Genomic DNA, 20628 nt, shown 5'->3' with positions numbered 1-20628 from the left:
GACACCATCAGATTCAGCGTATCAGAGAACCCTACTATAGAAGTTTCAAGCTCCTATCTACAAAAATGTGGAATTTTGCATTTTTTGCCAGAAGACAAATCACGGGTGCGTGTTTATTTGTTTGTTTTTTTGTTTTTTTTTTTTTTTTTCCCCAGGGGTCATCGTATCGACCAAGTGGTCCTAGAATGTCGCAAGAGGGCTCATTCTAACGGAAATGAAAAGTTCTAGTGCCCTTTTTAAGTGACCAAAAAAATTGGAGGGCATCTAGGCCCCCTCCCACGCTCATTTTTTTCCCAAAGTCAACGGATCAAAATTTTGAGATAGCCATTTTATTTAGCATAGTCGAAAATCATAATAACTATGTTTTTGGGGATGACTTACTCCCCCACAGTCCCTGGGGGAGGGGTTGCAAGTTACAAACTTCAACCAGTGTTTACATATAATAATGGTTATTGGGAAGTGTACAGACGTTTTCAGGGGGGATTTTTTTGGTTTTGGGGGTAGGGTTGAGGGAGGGGGCTATGTGGGAGGATATTTCCTTGGAGAAATATGCCATGGGGGGGAAAATTCAATGAAAAGGGCGCAGGACGAATCTGGTCACGTTAGAAAAAAACGTCAAATTAAGAGTTTAATATACAATGCTGGGTGTTCGGAGCCTCTCTATTATGGAGTATAATTCGAAAATAACACAACTATACGAGCGATAAAACATATATACCACAACCATAACTCAACTAACGAAAGAACTGCTAAGAGATAACACAACTATAAAGCGAAAACAGGTGAAAACTAACGGGAAAATAAACGAACTAAGAGGTGGAAGGGGCCCAGAGAAAAAATATAATCCTTTTTCAATTTTGAGCCTAACTTCCGCAAAGGAGTAATAATGTCAGAAGCCCCGAAATACCGAATTATTTTCTTTTCAAACAGTTCGTGGTAAGGAACTGTAGTAAGGGGCGACCCGGCTCAATAGTAAACGGAACTCCAAAAAACGGAATTTTGATGCTAAAAGATACATCAAAAGAATTGAATTTTTACGCTGATTCTAAATATATAAGTTTACCCTACTATAGAAGTTTCAAGCTCCTATCTACACATACCGAATTATTTTCTTTTCAAACAGTTCGTGGTAAGGAACTGTAGTAAGGGGCGACCCGGCTCAATAGTAAACGGAACTCCAAAAAACGGAATTTTGATGCTAAAAGATACATCAAAAGAATTGAATTTTTACGCTGATTCTAAATATATAACTTAACCCTACTATAGAAGTTTCAAGCTCCTATCTACAAGCCTGAGAAAATTTGCCCTATTTTGGAAAAAAGGGGGAAACATCCCCTAAAAGTCATAGAATCTTAACGAAAATCACACTATCGCATTTGGTATATCAGAGGACTCTATAGCAAAAATTTCAAGCTCCTATCATAAAAATGTGGAATTTTGTATTTTTTGCCAGAAGACAAATCACGGGTGCGTGTTTATTTGTTTGTTTGTTTTTTTTTGTTTTTTTTTTCCCAGGGGTCACCTTATCGACCAAGTGGTCCTTGAATGTCGCGAGAGGGCTCATTCTAACGGAAATGAAAAGTTCTAGTGCCCTTTTTAAGTGACCAAAAAAATTGGAGGGCAAATAGGCCCCCTCCCATGCTCATTTTTTCCAAAAGTCAACAGATTAAAGTTTTAAGATAGCCATTTTGTTCAACATAGTCGAAAACCATAATAACTATGTCTTTGGGAATGACTTACTCCTCCACGATCCCTGAGGGAGGGGCTGCAAGTTACAAACTTTGACCAGTGTTTACATATAGTAATGGTTATTGGGAAGTGTACAGACGTTTTCATGGGGATTTTTTGGTTTGGGGGGTGGGGTTGATGGGAGAGGGCTTTGTGGGAGGATCTTTCCTTTGAGGAATATGTCATGGGGGAAGAAAAATTCAATGAAAAGGGCGCAGGATTTTCTAGCATTACTATAAAAAAAAACAATGAAAAAATAAACATGAAAACGTTTTTTCAAATGAAAGTAAGGAATAGCATTGAAATTTAAAACGAACAGAGATTATTACGCATATGAGGGGTTCTAAAAATACTTTAGCGTAATGAGCGAGTTATTTAGGAGGAGATAAATACCTCGCTCTTTATGCTAAAATATTTTTAGTGATTTCAACTATTTATTCTACGGCCTTTTTGATTCAGGGGTCATTCTTAAAGAATTGGGACAAAACTTACGATTTAGTGTAAAGAGCGAGGTATTAACGAGGGTACAAACCCCCTCGTACACATAATAAAAATATAAGAATATAAAAGTTTGTTACGTAAGTTAATTCTTAAGGTACGTATATTTTTTACTAATAAAAACGTTCGTTGAATATTAAAAGTTCTAGTAGCCTTTTTAAGTAACCGAAAAATTGGAGGGCAGCTAGGCCTCCTTCCCCACCCCTTATTTCTCAAAATCGTCTGATCAAAACTAAGAGAAAGCCATTTAGCCAAAAAAAAATTAATATACTAATTTCATTTCAATAATTTATGTGCGGAGAGCCAAAATCAAACATGCATTAATTCAAAAACGTTCAGAAATTAAATAAAAAAAAAACTAGTTTTTTGTACTGAAAGTAAGGAGCGACATTAAAACTTAAAACGAACAGAAATTACTCCGTATATGAAATGGGTTGTCCCCTCCGCAGTCCCTCGCTCTTTACGCTAAAGTTTTTAATTGTTTTAAAAAGTAGAATTGTGGCAAAGAGTCAAACTTTAGCGTAAAGAGCGAGGGACTGCGGAGGGGACAACCCATTTCATATACGGAGTAATTTCTGTTCGTTTTAAGTTTTAATGTCGCTCCTTACTTTCAGTACAAAAAACTAGTTTTTTTTTATTTAATTATATACATAGGGGCTTCTGGTTAGTTCAAAATCCACCACAGCTTAACCGGAAAGGTATAAATAAATAATGTAAGCCGTTCTTCAGATATTGCTTTGTTACCCTTTTAACTATCTACATGCTCATAGTTCGTTATGATTTATCTCCATATCTGCCTAATGAATTCTTTAAAGCTTAACCTTAATAAACACTTAGCTTGTGTAGTAGCAAAAATTGTAGTAGCCGTAGCTTCTGTAGTAGTAGTAGTAGTATGAGTAAAAGCAGTAGCATTAGGATGCAAATATTGTCTTTTCTTTAGTTCAACATCCCCCACAACAAACCTTGTAACTTTAAACTTAACACACAAAATTATTCCTAAGATATTGTTGACATGCCCTTATTACAACCTGCATACAGACAGGGTATTTTGACAGTCTCAGTGGTAATAATAGTAGTTGAGGTAGCAGAAGTATTTATAGTAGTTATGGTAGTTATAGTAGTAGCGTGCAAATATTGCCTGTTTTGTTAACTGATCATGACATTTATTATTTCCTGAAAATACCAAATAAGTATACTTTGTTGTTTTTGAGTTACACCTATTCGACAACCCACAAGCACATAAAGTGCATTGATTTATTTGGACACTCCCCTTAACATTTTGTGAAAAGCTCACCTGAATGCTCTTCATCTTTTGGAAAGTAATATACCAATCTTGCTCAATGATATATACCATAAGTAAACGATGAAAGAATTACCTAGCTTAAAGCCTTTGCCCTGATGGCTGTGGGGGTTTTGGTATCCTCAAAGGGATAATTACTGGACTTTTCAACAATTTTGAACAACATAGCTGTCTCAAAATTTTGATTGGATGCGTTTTGGGAAATGATGAGTGTGGGATGAAGGGCTGGTTGCGTCCCAATAAGTTTTAACACTATAATTTAGCATTATTTAATTTAAATGAGCCTCATCCAAAGTTCATATGACTAATCTCCATAAAACCTTATATACCCCAAAAGGATAAGTTACAACCCTTGCCCCTAGGCTCTGGGGTTTCTGTCAAGCCTGGAGGCATTGTTAATTGCTCTTTGAACTATTTTGAACAAAATGTTTGCTTCCAGATTTCAATGGAACTTGTTTTGAAAAAAAGGGCTTGGGGGGGTAGCTGCCCTTCGTCACCTTTGACTCTTAAAAGGGAGCCAGAATTTTCAGTTTCCCATCAAATGAGCCACCCTGAAATTTGTAAGACGACCCCTCTAATTTTATTAACTTGGTAAAGAGGAGGGGGTAGTTAACATCCAATTAATTTTTACTCTTAAAAAGGGCACTAGAAATTATGATTTCAAATCGAAGTAGTCCCCTCCGAAGTTTTTACCACCACCTCTTCCATAAAAAAAACATTCTATGTTAATAATGGGTGACGTCTATAACTTATAGCCCTTGTCTTGTGGGATGGGGTGAGTGTACTTCCACAACTTACAGTCCTTGTCCTGGAGGCGGGGGATTGTACTTCCATGAATTACAGTCCTTGCCGCAGAGGCTGGGGGATTTAGTCTACTCCTGGGTATTAGTTCCTGTCTTTTGAAAAATTTTGAACAAAAATGGCAGCCTTAAAATTTTGATTGAAGGTATTAGGGAGAAAAAGGAAGTGGGGTTAGAAGGGCTGACTTCCCTCTGATCACTTTACGCTTATAAAGGGGACTAGAAGTTTTTATTAATTATCAAATGAACTTCCTCCGAAGTTTTATCCCCCCACCCATAAATATTTCAGACGTGTTGCCCCGGAGATAGTTGGGGATTTTCTCAACTCGGAGGCATAATTATTTGGCCTTTGGAATATCTTAGAACAGCATTCCTGTTTTAAAATTTTGATAAGATGTATTTTTGGAAAAAGAGTGCAGTGGGGAAGCAGCTGGTGGCCTTCCAATCCCTTTTGTTTCATAGAAAGGGCACTAGAACTTCCAATTTCCTATGGAATGAGCCCCCTCTTCATCTCATTTTTCTGGCATCTCTCCTTTCTTACTGGCTATCGTCCATTGTCTTTGTGTCTTAGGGAAATATTTGTTCTTGCACTTCGCTATTGGGAAGTAAAGTCTGTCGGAAATAATTCACATGGCTATATAAACAGTGAACTTGAACATGTTACAACCATGATTTCTGAAACGTATAAGCACAAGGTTTGCCAGGGTGATATAATGTTCAGCTTTGCGCTTTCCTAAAAAATATTCGACTTCAACAAATGGTTTGCATCCTTTTCGCTCATCCATTAAAAAAAGTCTTATATTTGTTGTAAAACTGGCTCTTCTATTCTGTAAAACAGGGTATTTCCTATATCACTTAAAGTTTTATTTTTGCTCTTTACTTACATCAGAATAGTTAATTTTATAAATTAATGTAGGTACTAGCAGGAGAGAGGAAAGAGCGATCGAAAACAAAGTTTGTCGTTAAGCGTATCGAAAGGTATGATTTATTTTAACTCCCAAGACTTAAAATTTTTAGGTCGCTTTTCACCTCACATGTCTGGAGTACGCTTATTGAGAAATACTTCTGAAGCAATATCAAAGAATCCTTCGACGAGTGGCTCCTCAAATCCTTGTGCATCGGAATCTAAAACAAAAGGCTTTGAAAATCAAAAAACATGTTTAAAACGTCACCTTCAAAATAAAAAGCGTAGAAAATCGCGGGGAAAAATATATAATTGTGATGTATGTGACAAGGCTTTTTCTAGAGCATACGATCTGAAACGACACCAAAGCGTGCATACTGGTGAGAAACCATTTAAATGTGATGTATGTGACAAACACTTTTCGTATGCAACTACTTTGAACACTCACCACAGAATGCATACGGGTGAGAAACTGTTCAAAATTGATATATGTGACAGAGCCTTTTCTGTAGTGCATGCTTTAAACGAGCATCACAGAGTGCATTCGGGTGAAAAACCGTATAAATGTGATGAATGTGACAAGACCTTTTCTCAAGCAACACATTTGAACCACAGAACACATGCACCACATAGTGCATATGGGTGAAAAAGTATTCAAGTGCAATGTATGTGAGAAATACTTTTCTCGGCGGGACTCTATGAACAGGCATCAAACAAAGCACACAGGTGATAAACCTTTTAAATGAGATTCATATGACAAAACCTTTTCTGTAGTGAACATTTTGAACCTGCACTATAAAGTAGATACAGGCAGGAAACTGTTTAAATGTGATGCATGTGACAAAGCCTTTTCTTCTGCAGCAACTTTGAAAACATTCATCAAAGAATGCCCACAGTTGAGAAACTCTTTAAATGTGACTTATGTGACGAAATCTTCTCTCGAGTGTATAATTCAAAAACGCACCAAAGACTGCATACAGGTGAGAAAGCTTTGAAATTTGTTATGTGTAAGAAAAACTTTTCTCATTGAAGCAATTTCTATAAGCATCAAAGAGTGCATGCAAGAGTTTTGGAAGCTTGTAAATTAACGAGCTGGATCCTCATTGATTCATGGTCATTATTCTCACAAATAATTTGAAGTAATTACCATTTAATTATATTGTTTTTTGTGTTTAGTTTTTCTTTTGCAATACACCATCATCTTCTGAAATTAGTGGTACAAATTTGCCTGATTGTTACAGATTTTATTCAAAGAAACAAAAGCCAAACATTGTCCAAAACTGAAATGCATAATAATCGGATTTTCGAAGCAAGCCAAAATTTACCCAAGAAAATATGGATGTAATTAATTCACATTTGTTTTATTTAGTTCCACAAAAAGAGGAAAAATGAAAGTGAAAAGAATAACAAGGCTCAAGAAAGGAAAACCATTGAACCAATGATAAAATCAGATTTGTGGCTCATGTATGCTTTATTTTATGTTTATAAACGATCCTCACTGACCTAATCCGGTTTCGAAAAAGAAAAAAATAAGATTAAGTTCAGCCAGAGCGAGACAGAGGTGTGGCACTTTGTCTACGGTACTGTTTTGCCACTATGTGTCTTTGGGCTTTGGAGACTCGTTGTACAAAAAAAAACATTGGTTTCTCTATAAATTATGTTTGAAAAGACCCAAAAGCTTTGTATTTGAATTCCTTGGAAATTCTATTCGTCAGTGTCTGTGAAAAGTTTTTTTTCTTGAAGCATTTTGACTAAAAAAACATTTCTAAATTAGTTTGAAATTTTCTGAATTCTTAATTTTGATTGCTAGCAAAAGTAGACCTCAAGATTTATTTGAGAGGGAGGAGGCTTGAAAGTGGGTCAAGTTTGCGTTAACTCACAGCCTTTGGCCAAGGTAGCCGAAATTAAGAAAAAAATTGAGGGACTTGTTTGCCCTAATCCACGTGTTGGGGCAACTCCAAACTGGGAGTCGAATTAGAACCCAAATTTTGTTCGATAGCGTTGCCTGGAAGTGGAAATCGCGTAAGTGAAAAACACAGAATTTCGACAAAAACGCGGTTGAATATTTCCAACCTTGCAGAAAAGAAATGGTTGGGGTAAAAACTGCAAAAAATTACGTGGTGAAAACCATGGTACTAAAAATGGATGGTGAGAATTTTCAAGCAAAATATTACACAGTTTCAGCACAATAAATCGGCAAAATACTTTTGCGTCAATTGAGTTTCAACAGTTGTTCAACTTGTCAGATACATCAAAACTGGTTCAAGTGTTACGGGGTGGTTTTGTTAATTAATAAGTTTGTGTTGATGATTTTATCTAAAAGGGGGTTGGCGTTGAGTTGCTTGGGACTCTTCCAAGTCTTAATAGCTTAATGTGGATATGGGAGCTAAATTATTAATAAAATAAAAAGGCTTCGTATAGAATCCCCAGTAACCTGGGAGACAGAACCATCTCAGTGTTGTTCGAGGTCTCCTGAAACAAATATAGATTCCCTTGGGACCGTACCTGAAGGCTAGAGGAACTGTACCTGATGCCCTATTACATAGACAAAAGATGATTAAGTACAATAAGGTTTATTTACTTACAATATACAACTATTGACAAAACAGCTTCAATGACTTATTGCATGAAAAAGTGAACATGAGCAAAATTGATCTTGACAATTCGAATCCTTCCTTAAGACTAACTATTCACCCTTGCGTTGGGCTCATATATCCAACGCGCGCACTCGCCGGACAGGCTTGGTGACCTGTGGAAATTGACCTTCATTACTATTGGTAATATTTAATCATGTGACTAATCTAGCATCCAAAAGTTGTTTTTATGGCATGGACTTCTCTTCTGGTTTTGGGTTGAAAAACCCAGGGGTCAGAATAACTGGTTACTTAACTTGTTAAGTAACATTTAACTTATCTAAATGCACGTAGTCCAACTGCGTAGGATTGTGCTGACTGTTAAATTTAGCAATTGTTAAATTCTAAATGATTTTATTCAAACCTTTTTTTAATTGAAATTTACTAAAGGGGTGTGACTGAGAAATTTAGTCCTGAATTTAAGAGTTCCTAGAAGAGTATGGATGAGAGATTTGGTCCTATATTTGAGGATTTCTAAGGGGGTGTGAATGAGGGATTTGGTCCTGAATTTTATAGAGGGGAGGGGGGCTGGTCTATATGTCACATATCCCCTTTCCCATTGTAGATTAATGTCCCCATCAATCAGTCTAATTTCTTTCTTTAAATATTGCATTTATTCCTTATTGTCTATAAAAATTTTATTATAATTCCATAACCTTGTAAATGATGATTAAAATTTCAGAAATATTTTCCTACACCTTATATATACATGTCCTGCACCTAGCACTAAAAAAAATTATTTAACCACAACACTTGACATTAACTGTTATTACACTCGAATACCTGGTTCCAATTGTTTATTTTTACTTGAAGTTTTAACTGTTATATTTGATTTTTAATTGATCCCAGGTATTTTAACAATAAAAATAGAAATACACAACGTAATATAAAAAGGTTTCCACTGGCACTTTTATTTACTTAAATTTATAATTCACTATTTGGCACTTTGTAAATGTTCATCACTTATTAGTTCTGGATATTAATTTCACACCAATCACAATTTTCGTGTCCTTGCCCTATTTACTGATTTAACAAATATAATGTCATTTTTTAATTTATCACCATTTAGCAAAAGTAAAGACTTTTTGTTTTTACGCTTCTACAAAATGGGAAGCGCGGGACCCAGGATCACCTATCCCCAGCAGTTTAAGTTCAAAGGTACGGCCGGTACTACGGTTCTTCTGTCCTGCTCCCGCTCTCTCCTGCATTTAAGCGTTATCTTAATTGTCTTTGGCATTATCTTAATTTCATTCAATAGACTGAAGTACTATCTAAGACCTTACTTGGTAGTTGATTCCTAAGTTAAAAAAATTAGGATTTAGGATCTCCTGTTCTAAATCTTCGTTAGGTCTGTGAGGGTTTCCATGTTGAATTGGGTTCACTAATGGTGTTTTTGTGGTTGTACCCGCTGGCTGGATGTTTCGTCTTCTCTAGTCTACATTATTCAGTCAGAAATGAAAGATGATAGTAAGTAGTTGGTTTTATTTGGGATGTCCCTTGGGTGATAGTTTTACGGTTGAATCAGACGTGTCTTGGGCATTCTTCGGTGGTTGATAAATCATGATAGGTGTTTGTAGTCTTTGACCATGATGTTTGTTGGCCAATGTTAGTATTATGCCAAATTCTGTAATAAAATTTTCCAAGCAGAATTATGTTGTTAACATATAAAACGGTACTGGCGATACGATAATATAAAGCATTATTGTAATATAAAATTGCATAATAATAGCACATAATTGCATAACAGTAATATTATTTTCTTCAAACATTCAAAGGGAAATTTAATGTACGATCTCTTAAAAGAAGTTTTAAATTCTAATAATTTCCAGGTACATTTGAAGTAACGTGAGGTATATTTGGCCATATAGTAATTAAAAATAGTTTAATTGGTACTACACTATTACTATATTATTATGATTACATGTAAATATAAAAACACGGCACGGTTCTACTGGAAAGTGGAGACCAAATGTTAAGTGAGTCTTTATTTCGTTTAGGATGTTCTTAAGATCCGAGGGATCCACTAAGTCGTAAGAAAGAGTTCCTCCTGTTAACCCAAATAGCGCGAATTCAAATTTAATGACGTCAGTGGCTAAGTTCAGCAAAGACATAATAACAATGTCGAGTGACACCATCGTTAGGCTGGAATCAGAGATTACTCTGTCTACCTTATTTTTTAAATAGTTCATTGTGCTGACCGTTCTTGATATTTTTTTTTGGATATAGCCTCGATTTTGTCTTTTTGATAATTGGCTATACTTGCTTGTATTTTTTGGACATGTAGTGTTGTATTCATGGCTGTGTTGAGTCTTTTAACGTTATCTCTTAATATATTCAAATCTTCTTCGGTTGACAAACCGAATAGTCGGGAAGCAAGCTCCCCTACTATTGGGATTAGACTTGTTGATCGTTTATATTTACTTCTTCGGAAAAATACTTCGAATATACGTGCAGTGTTTTATTTAAGTTTTTGTATTTCTGTATTGAATAATTCAAATAACGCCTATAACCTTTGTCTATATAGGATGAGGAATGCCTGATGAGTTGAAATTTTATGAGCATTTTCCATGGTTAATTCCGGGAGGGGTTCTAATTCATCCTTCGCTGGTTCGTCAGCCATGGCCAGTCGCGCTCAAGTTTTCTTACCATCTATTGTCCAACATTCTCTCCAGTGACCTTTATCTTGACATTTTTTGTCTCCATCCACACATCGTGTTCTACCATAGTCTGTCTCGACAAAAGGGATTTGCCATCTAACTTGTATTCTTCCCTTTTTCGAAGAAGTCCATATCCGGCTAGTTGATTGCCATGGTTGCCTTACTGTTATTAAAATTTCATCGTTATTAATTGGCATTAGTACACCAGGGATAGTACTTGTAGTAATTTCTGATATTGAGGTGTCTAACTCTATTGGTTGTGGGTCAGTCGTCGTGGGGTTTGACGAGGGGAATGTTTCTTCCACTTCTGTTATTGGGGCATGTTCAGTTTCGATCGTTGTTGGAGTAAAATCAGTTTCTGCTGTGGTTTCCTCGTTCTGAGTATCGTATTTCCAGAAAGAAGTCGTTTCGTATTTTTTTGCGGTGCTTTTGGGGATTTCCATTAATCTGTTTGTGCTTTCTTCGGTATAAGAAGTAAGACGTGGAACATGGGCGGTCGTGTTGATTTTGGTAGCTTCCGTTGTGACGTTTATTATTCTACAGAAGTATTGACATTTAAATTTGTATTTTGGTTTGCTGGTACCATTAGTGGAATTCAATCCCACTTCAATATTTTCTATACCTCTTATTATCTCTGGTATTTTATTTGTTCGCGTTACGAGGTCAGATACAATGCTTGTTGCTAGGGTTTCAATTGTAGCGGTTTGCTGTGTGTATGGGGAAATACTGGTTATATCTCTTGTTTCAACTTTCGTTGGTTTTATTTCCGATAAATTTATTTTTTCTTCTATTTGTTTGTTCTCAGCCCTGTTGACTTGTTTTGGTCCATTCCATAGTTCTTTGAAGAAATTCCATACTGTGGGCAATTCGTTCAATAATGCATATTGTCCATCGTAAAATTTTCTTTGTCTAAGTTGGGTCTTTATTGGCTCAATTGTATCTTGGGTCTCTTTATCGATATCCGAGTTTTGGTCTACGTTAATTGACCTCCTTTTTCTTTTCTCAATGGTTTTTCCGAATCCTATAGCTTTATCGATTTCGGCCATTTTCGCATCAAAATCCTCTACTATTCTTTTTGTTTTGACTTTGGGAGAGGTAGGGGATGTTTCTTTCTTTTTTTTATGGTTGTTCCTGCTTGCTTGTAGTCCCTTGTCTGATTTTAAGAATTAAAAAATTGATTCTTTCAGGTCAAATGTATTTTTCTCCAGTCTTATAACTTGTTGGAATAATGTTTCAAATGGTTTAGGGTCTAGCTTCATAAAAATTTTCCAAGCTTTGTTACTAGTTAGAAGTGAATTTGCGTGTTTAAATATTATCCCATGCTTTACGACATCTTGTGTATGGGCACCTATACACATGGTCATCAAAAATGTTAAGATCATCATTCTTATCTGTAATTAATATTTAATCAATTATTTCTGACAAAGTATGATAGAAAGAAAAAATGGATTGTGTGACGCTGAGATTTATTAAGTATTATTGGAGTTTTTTGAAGATAGATTCAAGGGGCTAACACGCAATTGTCATTAAGAAATAGTATTAAAAAAATCAATTTAAAAAATATCAATAATTCTAAATTGGAGCTGAGAAAGGAAGTTATTTTTTTTATAGAGTCAATTATTAATACTTAAGTAGTTTGTGGTAACAAACTACTTAAAAATGAAATAAAACCTTAAATGATAACAAGTTATTAGAGATCTTGAGGTCTGGGTCTGGTAGAGGTCTCGTTTTGAGGTCTGGTAGAGGATTAACTTTTATTTCTGTTAGTTTTCATTTCCATCTGTTAGCTAATATAAGGAATTAGGGCAAAGCGAGTAAACGTTACCATATAAGTTCATAAAAAAAAATATTATATATATTATTTTTAATTTAATAAAATATGGGGTAGGGCAGTGGTAAATGCTACTAGGGTTATACTACTTGATAATTTAGTATTTTAGCTAAAAGTAGTATCCTTTTTTTTCTTTTTTTTAATATCAGATAAAAGTATGAAATAATTATTTGTTTATCATGGCCTAAAGCTTAAGTTACTAATTTGTTATGGAGTAGAAATTTATTAGCCGATTTTGTTACAAAAATTTTGATTTATGGTTTAAATTTGAATTTAGTTTAAATCCAATTATAGATGGCTTAATATAGTTTAAAGCTTAAATTGAGGGTTTGTTATTCCATAATAAGATTATAAGGTCTAGTAACTATATCTCAAAGATATAGATCACAACTTTCCTGGTATGCACTTAGGGAGATAATTATAGCTATGCCAAACTGGTACAAATTGGTTGAGGGTGTTATATTAAGGTATAAGGGTTTGAATTCCGACATGTTAGCGTTGTTTTGTGCTTGAACTGCTTTCCGCTGAAAGTTAAGTAGCCTAATTGGTAAAAATAAAAAAAAATTACACACTAATTTAGATTCGGTCGAATTTTAGCCTAGATTAATTGAAAAGTCGTAGGTTATTAGTTGCTTTGTATTCATAAGCTTATATTGTCTTATAATTAAGAAGAGATTGTATCATAATCATTTAAGAAGAGTTAAATTATTAGAAAAAATTTAATTTTTTTTTCTTTTTTTACAACTTTCCCCTTTTTTTTCTTGCTTTCCAAAAATATTTGTTATAAATCACACTTTCCAAACCGAGTTTAAATGTTGTTCATCATGGCCTATAGTTTAAAATAATAACATTTTTTTTCCATTTAGGTTTCCTTAAGACAATTTTTATGCTATAATTTTAAGGAGAATTTCGTTTTAGGCACTCAGGAAAGGGGTGTTGAATCAATAATATTGAGGGAAATATATACCGACCATGAATTAAATTCCTTAGGCAATTTATTTTAAAATGGTAAAAATGTTTTTTCGAAATAGCATACAAATTATGCCAAATTATAGCATATAAAAATTTGTACGTCGGTTTAACTTCTAACCACAAGTCATATTTCCTCAAATAAGACCTCTGCTAATGGGGCCTGCTATTACTGGGTAACATTCTCTCCGTTGATGATTATTGAGAAACATTATTGTATCAATTTGTTTAGGTTAAAAGGAAACCAAATTACCTTATTACTATATGCACAGTTTTTCAGCACAAAGTGTATTTTAGTAAACACAAATTTAAAAAAAACTTGTTTTTGTTTTGATAGCGCATCTAATTTTAGTCTTATGCGGCACATAGCGCAGCGCGTAGCGGCACATTCTTATCTTAGTTAAGTTTTACTAACTAACATAGCGCAATATGGCGTAATTTTATACGTTTTATTAAATGTTTCTCATTAAGTTTTTCCTTATATAAAATTTTCAGTTTAGTTAGGAAATAAATAAGTGTGTTATTTTCAACTTGATTGAATAAGGAAAAAAATAAGCATTTTTTCATTAGGTAGAAATACTTTCCTATCCCAATTATCTTGTCGGTTGAAGATGTGCAGCATAATTATGACTTTTTCGAAAAACCTTTAGATTTGAGGTATTTACTACCTCAAGTAGATGTAAGTAGATAATAATTGAGGGTTTTATTACAGCACTTTGCATTTGGAATGAGAGCTAGTCAAATTAAGAACAATGTACTACTTTGTAATCTGATGTAGCGATGTTTCAATAGGATGATGCGACTATGTTGGCCTTAATACTAAAGGTTGTTTTCGTTTATCGTTATATAAAAGTCTCGTCTTACAATACATTGTTCAGGGATATATAAGTATACTTTGTGAAAAAATATTTATCAAATATAGTTATTATGTTTCGATATGTTTTCAAAGCTTGTATTGTCAAAGCTTGATATTTGAAGTATTTTTCAAAGTTCGGACCGTGTCATGAATCCATGTAGATTGCATAAGGTAAGAGATTGAATTTTGTTAAATGCTTTTGGGACATTTTTTGTTAAAATTATGAGAAGAGAAAAAAAAATTATTTTTTTTTATTTATGACACGCTATAGTAACATATAGTCACTCCGATTCGCCAATTTTTTTTTTTTTTTATTAGCCAGTCTAATTTTATTGAATGTGTATATTAATAATATAAGGGGTCAGTAGGCTAAGTGTTAAGTTTAGATTTTTCGTGTGGTTATCTTACTATAAGTATATGGATTAAGATAGTTATACGGAGGTTATATATATATTTTTTTGCAATGTTAGTTTTGGTAAGCGTAATTTATTTTGAAAAATCATTACCTTACCGCCATATATTTCCTGTTTCGTTCTTTTTCCTGTTCCTGAAACGTTTTTACTTCATTTGTTTTTATTTTTTTGTTGTTTTTTACTTTTAGTTGCATTTAGGGGTGTTTTGTTCAAATGTTACTTCTGCTATTATCTCGTAATAGTTTTCTTGGGTTTTGGGTCCGAAAATTGATAGTAATTGTAACCCGTTTACAAGTTCTCTTCCAAAATTTCATGTTTTTTAAAATTGGAAGTTATGGAGGGGTGAAGTTTTCGTGCCTCTTTCCTTAGCTTTTTTACTTTTCTTAGGTCAACTAACGTTAAATGTGGCTTCCAGTTTTCTTGATTTACAATTTGCACTCTGCTTTAGGTAATTTCTTTCGAGATTTCTTCTATGATTGGATTTAAGCGTGTTTTAACTACCTCTTCGTTCTCTAATTTTGCATATATAATTTGCTCAAAGAAATCCCCGATGCCTTGAAAATCAAGATAAAGTTTTTCATTTGTGAAATTTTGTCTATATTTTTCTATGGTCTTGACAAAAGCACTTTTTACATGTTCAATTTCAGTATTATTTTTCAGATGCAATACTTTTAACGTTAGATGGAAAGAGTTTTGTTTGATTAAGGCTTTTGTTAACGTAGGGTTTGTTTCAATTACGTGTTTTTGCATTGATGAAGCATTCATCCTTATCTGAGGGTTTTTAACTTGGATTGCGAGAAAGTAATTCGGCCGAGATTCCATTACTTCAAATCTTTAGACCAGTCCAATTTCTAAAAAATATTAAATTGGGTTATATTAATAATTATTGGGTGGAGTTAAGCATGTTTTCTTGGATAATTTCGTGGGATTAGCTGTTTGTTACTCAGAGGTTTAAAATTTTTGTAAAGTAGACAGTTTTGTTCCACAGTTGATGTCGAAATTATTTTGCACATTGAAAATTGGTCCGCCTATATATGTTTAAAAATCTTTTGATCTAGGAATATGAGCTGACCAAAAGGTTAATTCAGGTATTTGACCTTTATTTTCTTAATTGTCTTCCGCGAACATAAGATATTTTTGTAAATTTTTAGGTATTTGAAGACTCCGCAGGGTATAATTTATATTTGTTTTCCGCATAAGAAGTCGGACGTGCCTTCTGCACTGTTCTTTTAAGGTTAAGGGTCCTGACACGTTGTGGATGAATATTTTATGGAAAAATAGGGGGTCCCTACAGTTCATTAATTTTTCAAATACGATTATATCTGTTTGAGGCACTATTTTTGACGCAAAGTTGTCATCGCATTCGCTACAGGTAAAGATTATTTGTTTCAGTTCATTGTAATCTGGTTCATAAATATGGAATTTTCGGCCGTTTCTTATCAAGTTACTAGCTGAATAATGGTTCTTGTAGTCTTTATAAATTTTGTTTAGTATGCTTGGTTTTTCCAACAAGACATTTGTATTTCTTTTTATCAACATTGACAAAAATCTGAGAGGCCATATGATTGTATAGCCTCCTTCATTATAGATTCTCCAGAAATTCGCTGATCAATGTTGCTACTAGAGGGTATTTTTTGAGGGGGATTTTGTTAAGTAAGATCGTAAAAGTCCGAGACGCAAGTAGCTGTTTATATTGGAAGTTTTCTCTTCTTATCTTGCGTGTAAATGAACAAAATAACAAGATGAACAAAATTCTTGTTATTAGCTTATTAGTGATGCTTACAGGAATTTCGAGAAGGTTGTAGAGAGTTTGGTATTGTAATTCTCTTGTTGCTTTCTTAACGGCATTTTCTAAATCTTGGTCTACTAATTTGTGTTCACTTTCTGACAAATTTGGCAAACTTTGTGTTTTACATGGAAACCAAGCTGTTCGATTTTTCAGGTATCTAGGGGGAGTTTTTATGGTTCTAGTTTTTATATCAAAACTTTCCCCATTCCTCAACCTGGTAAGGTTGGGATAACTTAAGACTCTTTTTAATGACATGATATTTCTTCTTCAATTTTTGTTAGTTATAAGCAGGTTAGTAAGTTAATTGGCGGTTACCTTGATACTGGTTTCTTCTAGAATCGCGTATGACGTGTTTATTAAGGTATTGATTTCTATTCTCTTCCAACCAAATTTTTCTTTTATTTTACACGGTTCTTCCTTGTCTACAAATTAGAAAAGTTACATAAAAGGGGAGGAGAAAAAAGGGTAAAGGGTAAAAAGGGGCCGTCAATTTCATAATTTTCTGTTATTCTTAAAATTGGGCCACTATTGGCCAGTAAATTATACTCTGACTTTAAAAGGTAGGGGGTTTTAAATGTTAACTGGAAGTCTTTTTCGTTGATTTCGGGGCCGTTTTCCATGTACATTAAATATTTCTTTAGGAACGTGGGAATATGGAGGCATTGCATGGAATAATTAATGTCCCTTTTCCTTAATATTTGCCGTATTTTCTTCCTGCATGGATCTTTTAGACTGAGTTTATCTGAGGTCGTGTGAATTAATTTATAAGTCAATTCCTTACGAAAGCATAGCGGGCTAGCTGTGTCTAGGAATTTCTCATACACAATGATGTCTTTATCTGGCAAAATTTTTGATCCAAAATTTTCATCATTCATGTAGAATTTTGTCGTTACATTTATTAACTCCATATACTGTTCATCATAAATATAATGGGTTGAATTTTTTACAATTATTGGGTCCAAATTGGTACTGTATCTCAAATAGTGTTCATATATTCCCAACAATATATTTTCATCCTCCACTATTTTGTAATTCACATTTAGTAGTAAGTCCAGGAACTTTAAGGGCCATAGTATTTTGAAACCTGATTCTTGTTCTATGTGCCAAAAATTTTGGCGCATTAAAGATGCTATCAAAGGATACGCAACGGGGGGGCATTGCTTTGAGTAGGGCTGCGAAGGTGTATGCAGCATTTTTGTGCCTATAATCGTAATCTTTGCTCAATATATCTAATGAAAATGATCCGTATAATAGGATGATTATTCCGTGTATTATGAGATCCTCGTTAAAAATAACGGGAACTTGCAATAATGAATATAAGGTATTATATTCCAAGTTCCTTATTGCATTAGTTATTGCGGATTCGAAGATTATTTCCCGTAATTCATAGTCTATTACCGAGAGGCTTGGTAAACTTAGGGTTTTATTTGAAATCCAAAATTCGGGTCTCGCAAATATCAGGTCTTGGTCGGGTTCTAGGGTGTCGGTATTACTTAAGGATCTTTGTCGCGGCATTTTCCTGGTTAGTATTAGTCACACGTATAAGCAGGCTAATTATCTAATGAGTAATTACTTTTTTCCGCCTTGAGTCCTTCTGGTGTTTCGTCTAAAAAAATTGTAGATTTTGTTTATTGTTTGAATTTTCTTGATTTTAATTTACCTTTATATGCGTCTTTTTTTGCTTCTACCGATTTTTTTCTCTTTAAGAAAATGTTATTTCCCCTTACTGCGTAATCTTGGGACGTTGGATCATACATAAATTTGGCATAATGTCGGATTTCATCTAAGGGGTGGTGAATTCCTTCGTACTTAATACAATTTTCATTTTCCTCGATCTTATAACAAATTTTCGGTGGTCTACATTTATCAATTAAAAGTAGATCAGTTTGATTTGGGCCCTTGCAAAACCAATAGCTTATATTAAATTTTTGTTGTAGTTTTCTTATTAATGGTTGAAGGCTTGTCAAGTTTTTTCCTTTCTTATTTTTATTTGAATATTTTATTTTTATTTCTCCTCTCGTGGGTTGATAATTAGGAGTATTCGCTAATTTTAAGTCAAATCTATATGTATGAGGTTCAAATTTTGTTAAATCGTAATTGAGGTACCATGTTTCAGCATACACCTCTTTACCATTCTTATCCTGCACTAAAATCGCGGCCGCATATATAATGTTTTCCTTCGCATGGATAATTGAAATAAATTCTGTATCTATAATGGCTTTGGACATATTTCGGTGGTAAATGGGGTAGTTAATAATTTAAGAGGGATTTAATAACTTGGGGAAATCGGAAGCGAGAAATAAGAAATTTTTTGCAAGTTACAAATTAGAAACGTCAAGTAATAAGTGGAGAAATACAACGTACAAGGATTTTTACTCAAATTCGTTCAAAAACGGGCGAATATTCTATATAATGGGAAGAATTGGTTGGTACAGCCTTGGTTAAAGCAACGAAGGAACGGCAATCGGTAATTCGCACCGAGACAGCGTACGAACCTGGACAAGGCTCGTATGCAGTATCCGCACCAACCACCGACTATTGGCTCTTGGGGAATTTGGATTATAATTTCCACTTGTTCACTTTATCACTGGCTGTAACACTGAAGAAGTAGCTTTCAAGGAGTCCACTCAGGTAGTACGCGGCAAAGCAAGTTGAAACACCCCAAGCCTTGCCACTACAACCCGCAAGGGCGCCTCGTTTTCTCTATTCAGGTTTCGTGTATAGTAGACTTCTTGTAATTTCGATTGTAATTCTAGTTTCCAAACCTAAATCGTCTGTCTATGCGTAAGGTTTAGCAATATTAATAAGCTTTCTAATCAACGTTTTGTTACAGCTGAGTTATACTTGTGGTAAGATAGTTTACCAAGCTACGGGTTATATTATTAGAGAAATTAAAGTTTTTAAGAATCAGGAAGTGTCTCGCCTACTTATCTGGCGAAACGTTTAGTCGACGGGGCAGTTCTAATTTTAACCCTTAAGATAATCCTTAACTTAAAGGAATTATTTTAAGAAAAATGTTAATGAAGCAGTTGCACTCTTGCGATTAATCTTAGCAAAAATGTGATTTTGAACTTACTTAGAATGATGACCACTCTTTGAAGATAGGCCAATTTTTCACTTGGAGTCTTTCAGCTTTCCTGAAAGTTACTTTCTTTTAAAGATGTTTTATTACGGGATGGTTTCTTAGGGTTACCAATTAACAATAAGCAAAAAAAGACTATTTTATTTTTATATTGTTTTTTTTTAAGGACTGGTAGATTTTTATTTTTCTTTTATTAATAATCTAATTTATCTGGTTTTTTGACAACTCGGCCTGACCTTGTTGTTACCTTCTCTTTGGTAGACTCGGTTTTTTTCTTTGGCTTCGCTAGCGATGTCAAGTCGAATTTTTTATATTGTTTTTTAAGAAATTTTTGACCTTTAATTTGTGCCTTTTTAGCCTGGGCAGTTGCACTCTGTGGTCTTGTTCCTTCCACATCTTTGGGCTCATTTGTGCCTGATTCACTCTCAGTATCTGAGGAACTAGTTGTAGATTTAGTATCTGGTTCTCTTGAAGTAGAAGTTTGAGATTAAGGTGTAGATCCAGCCTGACCTTCGTAAATTTCTTCTCCTCGTGAAGTGGAGGGTTTATTGATTGACTCGTCTTGTTGATCTCTGGGCTCGGGAGAATTGAACGATTCTTGGGAGCTTTGGGAGGATTCAAACGTCTTCTTGGGGTGCCTCCACTGCTTGAAAGCCATGTCTTCCGGGGGGTGAGGAATTGTTTGCATCAAGGTTTCCTTCGAAGATACCCAGTCCTTTGGTTTTGCCTTTGAGACGGTTATATCGTGATACTGTTGCTCATCAGTAGATGGATTAGTATGAAATGTACTCTGTCTAGTCTTGATTGGGTAGTTAATGATATCCATTGCTTCTCTTAATGTTTGTTTTTGTGGTTCTTTGTCCCTTTGTGACTCTATGTCCCCAGGAGTTTGTATAGCTTTATTTAATTCATCATGTAACGATAAAGGTCTGTCTATTGGTGAAATAGGTTTAACCAAATTGTCGGGGAAACGTTTTGGGGGGTAAGGGGTTGACATTTTATCTGGAAAAAATTGTGACTTTGGAGAAATTGTATAGTCCAATTCTTCTGTCTCTTCACTGGAAGATGAATCGCTATTCCTCCGTCTTCGCGTAACGGGGGTACCTTTTGGGGGGGTAACCATATTTGTCATGGTTAGAAATTCATTAAATTTTTCTTCATCACTACT

The 20628-nt window shown here is 34.5% G+C and overlaps 2 protein-coding genes and 1 long non-coding RNA gene across 9 annotated transcripts in view; 2 read left to right on the top strand and 1 right to left on the bottom strand.

The window, feature by feature from the left end:
• LOC136031725 (uncharacterized) overlaps nucleotides 1-6440 on the top strand; it is a 35319-nt gene extending 28879 nt beyond the window's left edge. The window contains exon 2 of the long non-coding RNA XR_010618567.1: nucleotides 5344-6440. This is a non-coding gene — a long non-coding RNA (uncharacterized LOC136031725). The remainder of the gene's footprint in view (nucleotides 1-5343) is intronic.
• Nucleotides 1-20628, top strand: part of LOC136031730 (vesicular glutamate transporter 1-like) — a gene marked incomplete at its 5' end in the record, with an annotated part of 404579 nt that overhangs the window by 116575 nt on the left and 267376 nt on the right.
• LOC136031723 (uncharacterized) overlaps nucleotides 1-20628 on the bottom strand; it is a 94285-nt gene that overhangs the window by 21440 nt on the left and 52217 nt on the right. The gene's annotated exons all lie outside the window — the stretch shown is intronic.

The sequence above is a fragment of the Artemia franciscana genome, chromosome 10 (assembly GCF_032884065.1).
Source record: "Artemia franciscana chromosome 10, ASM3288406v1, whole genome shotgun sequence".
Taxonomy (NCBI): Eukaryota; Metazoa; Arthropoda; class Branchiopoda; order Anostraca; family Artemiidae; genus Artemia; species Artemia franciscana.
The sequence above is the reverse complement of the archived record's forward strand: the minus strand, read 5'-3'. Positions and strand labels throughout refer to the sequence as shown.